Genomic DNA, 13,110 nt, shown 5'->3' with positions numbered 1-13,110 from the left:
AGGGGAATGAAGGGAAGGGGGGGGTGTAAAAATAGGAAAAGACAGTAGAATGAATCTGACATAACTTTCCTATGTACATGTATGAATACGCCACCAGTGAAACTGAACATCATGTACAACCTCAAGAATGGGATCCTAATTAGAGTATGATATACTTCTGTATGTATAATATGTCAAAATACACTCTACTGGCATGCATATCTAAGAACAAGAAATAAAAAATAAATATGTAGTATTTACTTTTAGATTCTTTTCTCTTTATGATTTTCCTTTTAAATTCTTAGTTGGTAATTCAATTTCTGGATTATCATGAACATATGATATGAATAATTAACATTAAAAGCAAACTCATAATAATGTAGAATACTTGGTGTGATAAATCATACTTGCTGAGCAGAACAAGGGACCTAATTAGAATCTGGAGTTTAAATCCATCATAATTATTAATGATCAGATGGATTGGTGTGTTAGGCAACTTAGTGTAACAAAATACACGAGAAAATAAGCTTAAAAAGAGAAAAGGTTTATTTGCAATCATAGTTTTGAAAGTGTCAATCTACAGCTGGTTGGCTTGTTACTTTGGGGCCTGGAGTAGGAGTCTATGGTTGAGGAATTCCTTTCCTTATAGATGGAAGAAAAGAGAGGAAGAAAAAGAGACTAGTGTCCTAATATCCCCTTCATGGGTATGCTTCCAGTGACCTGGGCCCAGTGGGCACCACCTTTTAAAGGTTCCACCACCTCCCAGTAGTTCTATAGTGTGGAAACTAAGTCTTTAACAGATGGGCATTTGGTGGTACTTTTCCAAAGCCCAGAAATTACTCATAGAACCACTTTCCACCTTGAATTGGTCTTACCTTCTCAGAAAAGTACAATTCCCTCCAAGCTGGGGAGAAAATGATTATTTAGAAATAGGAGTTACAAGTCATACAAGTGTCCTGTGACATCTGAGGGAACCAGGAGAAGGGCAGAAAACCCAGAGACCTGTCCCATCCACAAATGTACACCAACAAGAGGGAGGCTCCATTCAGTTTTCCTTATAATAGAAGTTCCTCCTCTCAGGAGGAAGAAGTAAGGGACAGAGTGGGACATGATAGATTTATTTTGAGAACTTCCAGAGTGGTGAGATATAATGGTGGATTTTCCTATTTATGTGTGGAATCAGGAATATGGAAGGAAATTTAAAACAGGGTGGAGGGGAGCTCTAAATATTAATTAATAACAGCCAAAGTTAAGAGGAAAAAATCTTGAATAGCTATCATGTGTCAGAAATATTGCTAGTGTTTTATAGACTTTATCTCATTTAGTCCTATCAATAAATTTATAAAATAGTGTGATGGAAGAATTCACACTCTTCCCCAAAATGCTCACCACCACAATCCAGGTCTTTACAAAAGCTCCTAGTGAAAGGAAATTGACCACAACACTCAGAGCTACCAAGAGGTCTTTATTACAGCAGTGAGAAAAAAGGAGAAGTGGGGGGGCGGGGAGGAAAGAGAGAGCAAGAGAGAGCAAAAGTAAGAGAAGAAACAGAAATCCAGAGAGGGACCTGGCAGGAAGGAGTTTTTATAGCCAAAATCTAATGGGGTCTTGAGTCTGCAAGCTGCCTTGTTGGCATACAGTGATTAGATCATACAGTAGTTGCTAAGGATGTCATCTTCTGCCTTCAGGCAGATGGGGCAGGGGTCAGATGTGGGTTTCTGTTGCACCAGACTGGTGAGGGTCTAGTGTTCAGCCTTGAGTAGGGTTGAGTGTTCAGATTTGACACAAACAGGTGATAAAGGACCAGACAGAGGGGGTTTTGAGTGTGTGGGTTATCCTGCAGCTAACATTTGCTCAGCCCACCCTGCAGACAACTTAGTTCAGCCTTCCGTGCACCTAACACCTAGAATTTAAATGTCACCCTAGAGAGAAGGCAATGAGGGAGAATCCTGAAATGAGGATATTTCAATATTTAACTGAATTCACCTAAATCTTGTTTTTTGATGCAGCAGAATATGAAAGTAAAAATAAAGGAAGTTGCAATATAAGTACATCTAAATACTTGGATTGAAAATTTATAAAATTGTACATGATACATTTAAAAACATTATAAGGGTAACCTTGCAAACAGAGGCCAGTCAAGTGACTGGGCTTCGGGAGGGAAGGTTCATCTTACAGATGGAATTCCAGGTGTGGGGAAGTGCTAGTTGCTTATTTAGAGGAGATTTACTCAGGAATGTTAGACACAGGGAATTTAACCTATATGGAGTGACTTGGCCTTGCTTTTGAGGGAAGAACTTGGCTGTGGAAATTGGGTTCACAGCTAGGATGGAACTGCAGCTGTGCTGTTGTTATGGTGTATCCTGAGCTCCTGGCCTGGATTTTCCTTGTTTAGGAACAAAATCCATCCTGAGGTCTGAGTCAGAACTGGGTCAGCAGGTGGGGATTATTTGGCTCAGCCAAGAGTAGTGGTGAGAATGGGGACAGGTGACCTCACGGGGTTATCACTGAAGTGCACCTGAAATGCATTTCCCAAACAACTGCATATTAAATATTAAAATATATTATTTAAGGCTGTATATTTGAATTTTAGCACCATTAAATTTCGAATTCATTTCTTAGACAAGCATTTTTTACTCTACACACTTTTTGAGGCAAATGAAGTGTTCATTTAGACACTGGTAGACTTAACTTGATTTCATTCCTGTGATACATAGGCCTTCAGGCAATTCTTTTGCTAATAGCCAAATCCACACAAAAGTGAAGAAAAGAAAAATGTCTCAAGAGAATCTCAAGAATTACTTGAAAGAGACATAAGAAGTGAATATCCTACCTTCCCAGAAATGTGGCCATTCCTTTTATCATATCCTTGAGGGAAGATATGGTTTCCTAGCCTTCTCTTCTACTGGCCATCATTCTTCACTTCCCTGGAGTGGCCAGGTGTCCAAGGGATGCAGGAAGGAAGAACCCATTAGTGTAAAACTAGTAATGATGACATTTGGAAAAATTAATTATTCTCAGTAACATTAAAGGGTCTATAAAGTATAATATAGATGAAAAGTCAATAAATCTTCCTAAATTCGTCCTTCAAGTTGTGAGAAATAGAAAATCATGTGGTCCATTTTCAGAACACAGTATTTAGCCTTAAATGTAAAATTGGGATGTCAGAAAGATAGCTGGAGCAGAGATCAGAATGGAAAGTTACAAGCACTTGACACTGAAGTGTAAAAATCCACAGCCCCTTGAAAAGCAGGAGGTGAGAAGGAAAGGGCTGACCTGACCAACAGAGATAAATGGAGTGACAAAATGTACCCACAACCCAGGGAGGCTTTCTTTCCACAAAGAACAAAGGGAGCAGGAGACAACTAAAGGTACATTTCTTTCAATAAACTAATAGGAGACAGTAAAACCTGGGCAATATTCAGGAAAACTTTACACCCCATAGTACTCAGCCAATGGGGGACCAGGGGAGGGACCTGTACACTAGGGAATAAAATGCTGATTGTAACTGCTCTGAGTGTGCCTTTTCTCCCAGACACCTGATCACACACTGTCAGTAAAAGCCTTGCTTTTTACTATACCTCATGTCTCTTTGTCTGCTTTTCGAGTTTGGGTAGGTAAACTTGTTTCTCACAGAATTTAAATAATTTTTCCACATTTCCTTTTAAAGTTCTGTGCATTAGTTAATATTTTACCTTATTTCAAAACAAACACAAAATACAACTCATCAACAGAACTGAGAAGCAAATCAAAATAATGAGAGATACAAAAAGGAGACAGAGGACAAGGACAATATGATCTTCTGGGGTTTTTTTTGTGTGTGTGAGTACTTTTAAAGGGTAGTTATTAGACTTTACTTACATAGCTTTATAGGGAAAACTTATTTCCTTTAAAGTCATTGAATTCATCTAAATAAATATTCACCCTCTAGTTTTCTTATTTAATTTGATAGCAGATTTTTGTCTACAAATGAACATACATACACTTTGTCTAAGTTCAGAGTTTTATAAAAATCCTTTTGTTTTTACTAATGAAACAGTCCTGGGTGTTTTTTTTTATTTCTATTTGTGTATTTTCCTCAAAAACGTGACTTCCTAGGGCTGTAGTTTGTAGCTCAGGGGTAGAGCACTTGCCTAGCATGTGTGAGGCACTGGGTTCAATCCTTGGCACTATGCAAAAATAAATACATCAAATAAAGGTATTGTGTCCATCTACAACATTATATATATAAACAATACTTCCTGATGTTGGAGTTAATGAGTTCAGAAGATTCTAAAGTAATAAATTCAAAACACACTATTCATGTTTATAAGTATTTATTGAATGCTAAGCACTATCATAGGGATAAGGAACATATTAGCAAGAAAAAAAGCAATGACTAAACAAACAGAAGAACAATATAACACAAAATAAAAAACAAACAATAACAAAAACAGACAATTAATTTTTCTTCAGAAGCTTGTTTCTGAGTAGTTTGTATGACAAGAATATTGGAATCACTGAGACAACATTTACAAAATATTCTGATGCTTGGTTTACATGTCAATAAATTCTGATACAGATATTTGGCCATGTGAGCTGGGCAGCATCAGGCTTTTTAAAAATTTCCCAGATATTTTAGTACCAGAACAATCATACTAGTATAAAATAAGATGTATTTTTAAATGAAGGCAAATATTTTTATATTGAATTCTTTGCTATAATCAACATAACTTTTATTTTTATTATGTAAACTCTAGAGAAATAAAACACATTGAGAATTTTTTTTTTTCATGAGAGCTGTGGAATTAAGAGGCTAGACCTAAAACACCCAATTGTTGTGTGATTATAAACCAGTCCCATGAAGGTGGAAGGACAGCCTCAGACTTGCATGTACATCTTAATCAAATGGTAGTTCAAATTGCATTTTGACAGGTGATTTCTTCTTTTGGATAAATTATACCAAGACAATAAAATGTGTTGCAAAACTAAATAATTTGGTATGAAAATAAATTTGTCTTTATTAATTGTTCATCTTGTCCAAATCTTTCTTTACTAGGAAGATGTAAATGAGGCAAGTATACAAGGCCATCATTGTGTATTCTTGTGAATGGGGACTGCATGCAGTACATGAATGGGACCTCTTATGGCACAATTCCAGCTATGAACCATGTGCTGAGTATCTGAATCCAGAAAATTATGGGTCATATAATTTTTGAGTTGTGAAATCTGCTTATTAGCAAAGTTGAAATATAAGATATTGCTTTTATTTCTTTCTTCATCCCTTTCCTTCCTTCCTTTTCAAATCATTTTTTCTCCCACTTGAAAGAGTTGACTTGGAGAATCTGAGGTTTTCCACTTTGTCATCACTTCATTGTTTTGTCAGATATGCCAAACATGTGGAAGCCTTTTTTAAAACAGTGCCTATATGGGTTTGCATTCAAGTGTGTCTCTCTCATACTCATTTATCTACTAATTTGAAATAAAGTAGCCAGAGGGCTTCTCAAATTTTAACATGCATAACAATCACCTACTTGTCAACAAGAATGCAGACCTGCAAACTAATAAGTGAGCCTCCTACAGTTTTATGTATGTTAGCAAGAGTCATGAAGATGTGATCCAGACACAAAAGAACTTACTCCTTGTGACACACCAAGCAGCATAAGGATTGTTTCCATTGGTCTCCCTTGTTCTTCAGGTCCCACAAGGAAACTGCGTGGCCCATGGGGAGACTGCAAATGCACTGAGTTTCCATCACCACCAAGGAACTCCTGACATAGAAAACTCCAATATTTAAAACAGTTGTTTTAAGGTCCTCAGGGAATAGTCCCAGAAGGGCGATAGCTGGGTCAAATGGTGGATCCATTCCCAGCTTTCCCAGGAATCTCCATACTGCTTTCCAAATTGGCCTCACCATTTTGCAGTCCCACCAGCAGTGTACAAGTGTACCCTTTTCCCCACATCCTCGCCAACACTTATTGTTGTTTGACTTCATAATGGCTGCCAATCTTACTGGAGTGAGATGGTATCTTAGGGTGGTTTTGATTTGCATTTCTCTGATTGCTAGAGATGGTGAGCATTTTTTCATGTACTTGTTGATTGATTGTATGTCCTCCTCTGACAAGTGTGTGTTCAGGTCCTTGGCCCATTTGTTGATTGGGTTATTTGTTATCTTATTGTTTAATTTTTTGAGTTCTTTGTACATTCTGGATATTAGGGCTCTATCTGAGGTGTGGGGGGTAAAAATTTGTTCCCAGGATGTAGGCTCTCTATTTACCTATTTTATTGTTTCTTTTGCTGAGAAAAACTTTTTAGTTTAAGTAAGTCCCATTTGTTTATTCTTGTTATTAACTCTTGTGCTATGGGTGTCCTATTAAGGAATTTGGAGCCCGACCCCACAATATGTAGATCGTAGCCAACTTTTTCTTCTATCAGATGCAGTGTCTCTGATTTGATATCTAGCTCCTTGATCCATTTTGAGTTAATTTTTGTGGATGGCGAGAGAAAGGGATTCAATTTCATTTTGTTGCATATGGATTTCCAATTTTCCCAGCACCATTTGTTGAAGATGCTATCCTTCCTCCATTGCATGTTTTTAGCCCCTTTATCAAATATAAGATAGTTGTAACTTTGTGGATTAGTCTCTGTGTCCTCTATTCTGTACCATTGGTCCACCCGCCTGTTTTGGTACCAGTACCATGCTGTTTTTGTTATTATTGCTTTGTAGTACAGTTTGACCTCTGGTATCGCTATACCTCCAGATTCACACTTCCTGCTTAGAATTGCTTTTGCTATTCTGGGTCTTTTGTTTTGCCATATGAATTTCATGATTGCTTTGTCTATTTCTACAAGAAATGCCGTTGGGATTTTGATTGGCATCGCATTAAACCTGTAGAGAACTTTGGGTAATATCGCCATTTTGATGATGTTAGTTCTGCCTATCCATGAACAGGGTACATTTTTCCATCTTCTGAGATCTTCTTCTATCTCTCTCTTTAGGGTTCTGTAGTTTTTATTGTATAAATCTTTCACCTCTTTTGTTAGGTTGATTCCCAAATATCTTATTTTCTTTGAGGATATTGTGAATGGAGTGGTTTTCCTTATTTCCATTTCAGAGGTTTTGTTGCTGATATACAGGGATGCCTTTGATTTATGCATGTTGATTTTATAACCTGCCACTTTGCTGAATTCATTTATTAACTCTAGCAGCTTCTTTGGAGACCCTTTTGGGTCTGTTAAGTATATTATCATGTCATCCGCAAATAGCGATAATTTAATTTCTTCTTTTCCTATTTTTATGCCTTTAATTTCTTTTGTCTGTCTAATTGCTCTGCCTAGTACTTCGAGAACTAAATTGAATAGAAGTGGTGATAGAGGGCATCCCTGTCTTGTTCCAGATTTTAGAGGGAATGCCTTCAGTTTTTCTCCGTTTAGGATGATGCTAGCCTGAGGTTTAGCATATATAGCTTTTAAAATGTTGAGGTAAGTTCCTGTTATCCCTAGTTTTTCTAGTGTTTTGAACATAAAGGGATGCTGTACTTTGTCAAATGCTTTTTCTGCATCTATCGAGATGATCATATGGTTCTTGTCTTTAAGTCTATTGATGTGGTGAATAGCATTTATTGATTTCCGTATATTGAACCAGCCTTGCATCCCAGGAATGAATCCTACTTGATCATGGTGCACAAGTTTTCTGATATGTTTTTGTATTCGATTTGCCAGAATTTTATTGAGAATTTTTGCATCCAAGTTCATTAGAGATATTGGTCTGCAGTTTTCTTTCTTTGAAGTATCTTTGTCTGGTTTTGGGATCAAAGTGATGTTGGCCTCATAGAATGAATTTGGAAGAGCTCCTTCTTTTTCTGTTTCTTGAAATAGCTTGAAAAGTATTGGTATTAATTCTTCTTTGAATGTTTTGTAGAACTCTGCTGTATACCCATCCGGTCCAGGGCTTTTCTTGGTTGGTAGTCTTTTGATGGCTTCTTCTATTTCTTCCTTTGTTATTGGTCTGTTTCACACTAAAGGGATACGGCTGCATCAATGATCATAGCGGCACAATTCACAATAGCTAGACTGTGGAACCAACCTAGATGCCCCTCAATAGATGAATGGATAAAAAAAATGTGGCATCTATACACAATGGAGTATTATGCAGCACTAAGAAATGACAAAATCATAGAATTTGCAGGGAAATGGATGGCATTAGAGCAGATTATGCTAAGTGAAGCTAGCCAAGCCCTAAAAAACAAATGCCAAATGTCTGCTTTGATATAAAGAGAGCAACTAAGAACAGAACAGGAAGGAAGAGCATGAGGAAAAGACTACAGTAAACAAAGACGAATGGGGGGAGAGAAAGGGAGAGAGAAGGGAAAGCATATGGAAATGGTAGGAGACCTTCAATGATACATAAAATTATAAAAGGTTATGAGGGGCAAGGGGGAGGGGAAAAAAGGGAGAGAATTGAACAACAGCAGAGGAGGTAGAGAGGGAAGATGGGAAGGGAGGGGGGGGAGGGGGGATAGTAGAGGATAGGAAAGGTAGCAGAATACAACAGTCACTAATATGCCATTATGTAAAAATGTGAATATGTAACAGATGTGATTCTGCAATCTGTACTTGGGGTGAAAATGGGAGTTCAAAACCCAATTTGAGTCAAATGTATGAAAGATGATATATCATGAGCTATGTAATGTTTTAAATAATCAATAAAAAAATAAAGAAGACACATAAAATGTTAAAAAAAAAATAAAATAAAACAGTTGTTAGCAAATCTTCTTTACTTTTTGCTCCAGAAGACTATCTTTATTAGTTTGGCCAGCAAACAGATCTGTCCTCTGCTCTGAAATGAGATACTATCTTTTTTCTGCTAAGAGTATTTATTATGCTTGAAAACAAGTGATGTCAATGCCACCTTTCTGTATAACTTGAGAAAATTCTGATTCAGGAGGAGTAGGATTGGGCCTGAGATTCCTCATTGCTAAGAAGTTCCCCAAGCTGGACATGGTGGCACAAGCGTGTAGTTCCAGCACAGGGAGGCACAAGCAGGAGGGTTGCTCGAACCCAGGAGCCGGAGGCCAGCCCAGGAAACAGCAAGACACCCTCTCCTCCTTCTTGCTCTCTATGATGCACGCAGAAAAAAATAAGCATATTTATTGCTCTTGCTAACATATTGTACAGTCTTGACTTGATTAAGCAGAAAAGAATGCATGTGGGCATATCTCTGTTTTATATATATAGTATTAACTGACAATTTGTCTAATGTAGCCAATTTAAAACTTTGTGTAATGTGTACATGCCACCTATTCCTGCCATCAGATTTTCTTTCTGCTTAGTTTTTTATGAAGGGAAGTGGTATAGTAGTTAAGAGTATGAACTCCAGAGTCAAATTCCCTAGATTTAAATATGAATTCTGCCACTTAACTAGCTCTATGAACTTTGGCTAGTTACTGAGCCTCTTTTGACTCAGTTTCCTCACTTGTAATATGGAGATAATAAAGTACTTAAAAATACCTGTCCAATGATATTCATAGTTACATAAATGTTTGTTATTCTATATCAGTGGATTCAACCAACTATGAATCAAAAATATTTTTTAAAAAGCTTGCATTTGTACTGAACACATACAAATGTTTTTTATTGTCATGATTTACTTCATAATACAGTATAATAACTTAAAAGTTTTATAATACAGATATACATGAGACATACAACTATTTCTCACATAAAATTTGTTTAAAATTGCTATGCTACTGAGCTGTCTAGTTAAATAAACATTGCATTAATGCTTTTGTTGGCTTGCTTGAACTTCAAAGCTTTATATATAATTAATTTCAATTTAGTAAATATAAATGTATGTCTATTATTTGGTAGTTGTTTTAGTTGACACTGATAATATTGAAACTAGTAAGATCTAGCTATTGAGGACCTCACAGTCTATGGAGGGAAAAAAAGTGCTCATAATAATATGGTTATTTAATCATACAGAAGAGCTCTGAACAAGTAGCAGTATAACTTTGGCTTCCTAAAATATGGTATTTTATGTTTTACATAGTTTTTATGTATTCATAATAGTTTGCAATGTTGTGGATCTTTTCTTGTGTAATAACATTCTCTAAAGAAATTGTACCTTTCATTTTTTTCCATTTGTTTCATAAAATTGACAGAAAAAGGGCATTTGTTACTTGATTCAAAAATAATTCAATAAATATTCCACTTTTTATCAGGTACCTGTAGAAAATATCAGGGCTAAAGAAACAAGAACAACAACAAATAAATGTGATCTATGACCTTAAATAATCTATAGCATACAGGCAAGGAAGACAACCAACCAGCTGCATAAAGTTTGATGCACTGGTGACAGAGGGAGCACACAGGAGGCCATAACCTTGCTGAGGCCTGTGTTACTGTCTCATTTCATTTTAATTGGGGTAAAGTTATTGAAATTACTTCTGCATTTATTAGTCATTTTAATTTTAATTTCATTAACTACCATTCATATGCATTGTCCCCTTTAGTTTTTATTGACTTACTTGGATTTCCTTGCTGAATTTCAAGAGCTTTATTTTATTGGCAGAGTCATTTGAAGGTTTCTATAAGGGAGATAGTCAAAGGTTTATGAGCAGACATAACATTTTTATCACTACTGTATCATGTTTCTCTTATAATCAAGATGGTTGTTTCAAAAAATAAAATCAGATTAAGAGTCATAGAGTAAGAAACAAAGTCCCCTGCTGTCTGACCTCAGAAGTGGCACCTCTATTTTAAGCACATTTAATATTTTTTGTGTGTTTGTATTGAGAGCTTTTCATAAGCATAATCAAATATTCATCTATAACTATCATAGTGCTATCTCTCTTGGTATAGATATATATGTATAAAGCTGAATAATATTTTTTTCAGCTTTATACAGTTTTCAGTGGTGGAATCATTCTAATTGATGCACCTCACATTTTCTGTTAAACAGAATATCTTGCAAAGCTTTTCATATATCATTACACTTAGATTTATCTCATTCATTCAAATTTTTAAATATTACTAGTGGGCATTAGAAATTTTGATATATAGCATCTGTCATGATTTCAATCTTTTTAGAAAGCAATTTTGGAATTGAATTTTCTGGCTCCAAGTATATTTACATTTAATATTTTATTAGATAACACCAAAGTATTTTTCACAAAGATAGTATCAATTTAATTTCTCAACAAAAAAATGAAGACTTTCATTTTCACTTAGACTTACCAACACTGGCTATATTAAACTTTCTAACATTTTCCAAGCAGATAAAAGTTAGTGTCACGGGTTTTTGATAAATTATAGTATCTTCTCAAAATATTGTTCTTTATGTATGTCAAACGGTGTGTGTGTGTATGTGTGTGTGTGTGTGTGTGAGAGAGAGAGAGAGAGAGAGAGAGAGAGAGAGAGAGAGAGAATATTACCTGTTCATATCCTTAACCCATATTAGGAATTGGGCTGCTTATCTTTTTTTTCTTAATTTCCAATTAATTTATCCATATTAATAGTCACCCATTTCAACAGCATCTGGCCATTAAAAATCTATAGGCTTTTCAGGAAATAAGAGTTTGATTGTTCAAATATTATTTTTCAGATAAGATTTCAAGGCAGAGAACTTTGGTAAGAAATAGAAGAAAAGGCCACACAAGTTAATGGCTAAACAAGATTTACCACTCAATATTTTTTCACTACTAAAGGAAATTTACATTCCATTCATTTATTTTAATACATATTTGAAAAATAACAAAGTTGAAGCTTATTCTCCTTTAAGACTCAACCTGATACTCTTTTGCATCTGATGAATATTTTATGTTTAGGTATTTAGATTTTATTCTTTCTAGACCTTCGTGAAGATTCCCTGATAAATATATAAGATTTAAAAAAACGAAAGATGCTTAAAGGCTATTATACTAGGTGCTTGTGACCTCTGATTATTCAAATACATTATTTTATGTGACCTAGTCTTGGATAACTCTATCTTCCAAAATAGATTTCCACATTGCTCAAGTTGTTTAAAATAGTTAATTCAAGGCCATTAGCAACCCTCATTAAAAAATATTATAGCTTGCTTTAAATGGTGAAGTAGACATATTTCCTCTGAAGAATATTGAGCAGTATAAACTGTTTTCAAGACATTGAAAAAAATTATTAAAACTTATAGTTTAAAACATTATTATTAAAACTTATAGTTTAAAACATTATTAAATTATTATTAAATTATTAAATTTAATTATTAAATTTAATTATTAAATTAAATTAATTTAATTATTAAATTTAATTATTAAATTATTAAAACTTATACTTTAAAACACATTTTATCTTATGAAAAATAAAACATGCATTCTTTGAGCTGATTGATGCAGAAAACATTGATGGAAGTTTATATCAATAAATGGATAGAATTCATTCAAATCTTGATTTTTAGCTTGAATTACTGAGGATAGCTCTAATGAAAGCATGGCTGTAAAATATCATATTCCACTGTGAATTAGAAAACACTTCCACCAGTATTTGTATTCACTAGCTAATGCAATATGAAAGTGTTATCTTGAATTTTGGGAAAAAAAAAAAACATGATTTCAAGATAACTTTAAAGCATGAAGCATATTTCCTGATGCAGATTCTTTGTTATTTAGCTAGAAGGCAGTCCAACACAAAAGCAAGGCAACAGAGTATGGTGTTTTATATCAGTGTTTCTCAAGCTTTCCATACTTAGGATTCACCTGGAGGAGGTTTGAAGCTGCATAGTATTGCTAAGAAGCTCCCCTTGGATGCTGGTGGAGCTAGTCTGGGGACCACACTTTGAGTAGAAAAGCTTTAGAGAGCACTTTTTACTTTGGAGTCAGACTTTGTCTCCTCGCACTTGCCCATGTGTGAAAATGGACACATTCGCCTTTGCTTCTGTTTCTTAATTTTTAAAAGGGAACGATGATGAGTTTTCCTCACTGGGTTGTTGTGGGGATGACATGGTGAATATAAAAAAAGCCCTTATGATAGTTCCTGTATCATAGTAAAAATGCTTAAAAATAATTAGTTTTAATATATTCCCAGTTGAGCAATAATATATTTTAATAGGTATACAAAAATCATTATGAAAGAATTTAATTTGCTTGAATGTATGGGCTCTAGAATAACCTCAGG

The sequence above is a fragment of the Spermophilus citellus genome (genome assembly GCF_964194105.1).
Source record: "Spermophilus citellus genome assembly, chromosome: 1".
In the NCBI taxonomy this organism is placed as follows: domain Eukaryota; kingdom Metazoa; phylum Chordata; class Mammalia; order Rodentia; family Sciuridae; genus Spermophilus; species Spermophilus citellus.
Note: the sequence above shows the minus strand (reverse complement) of the source record.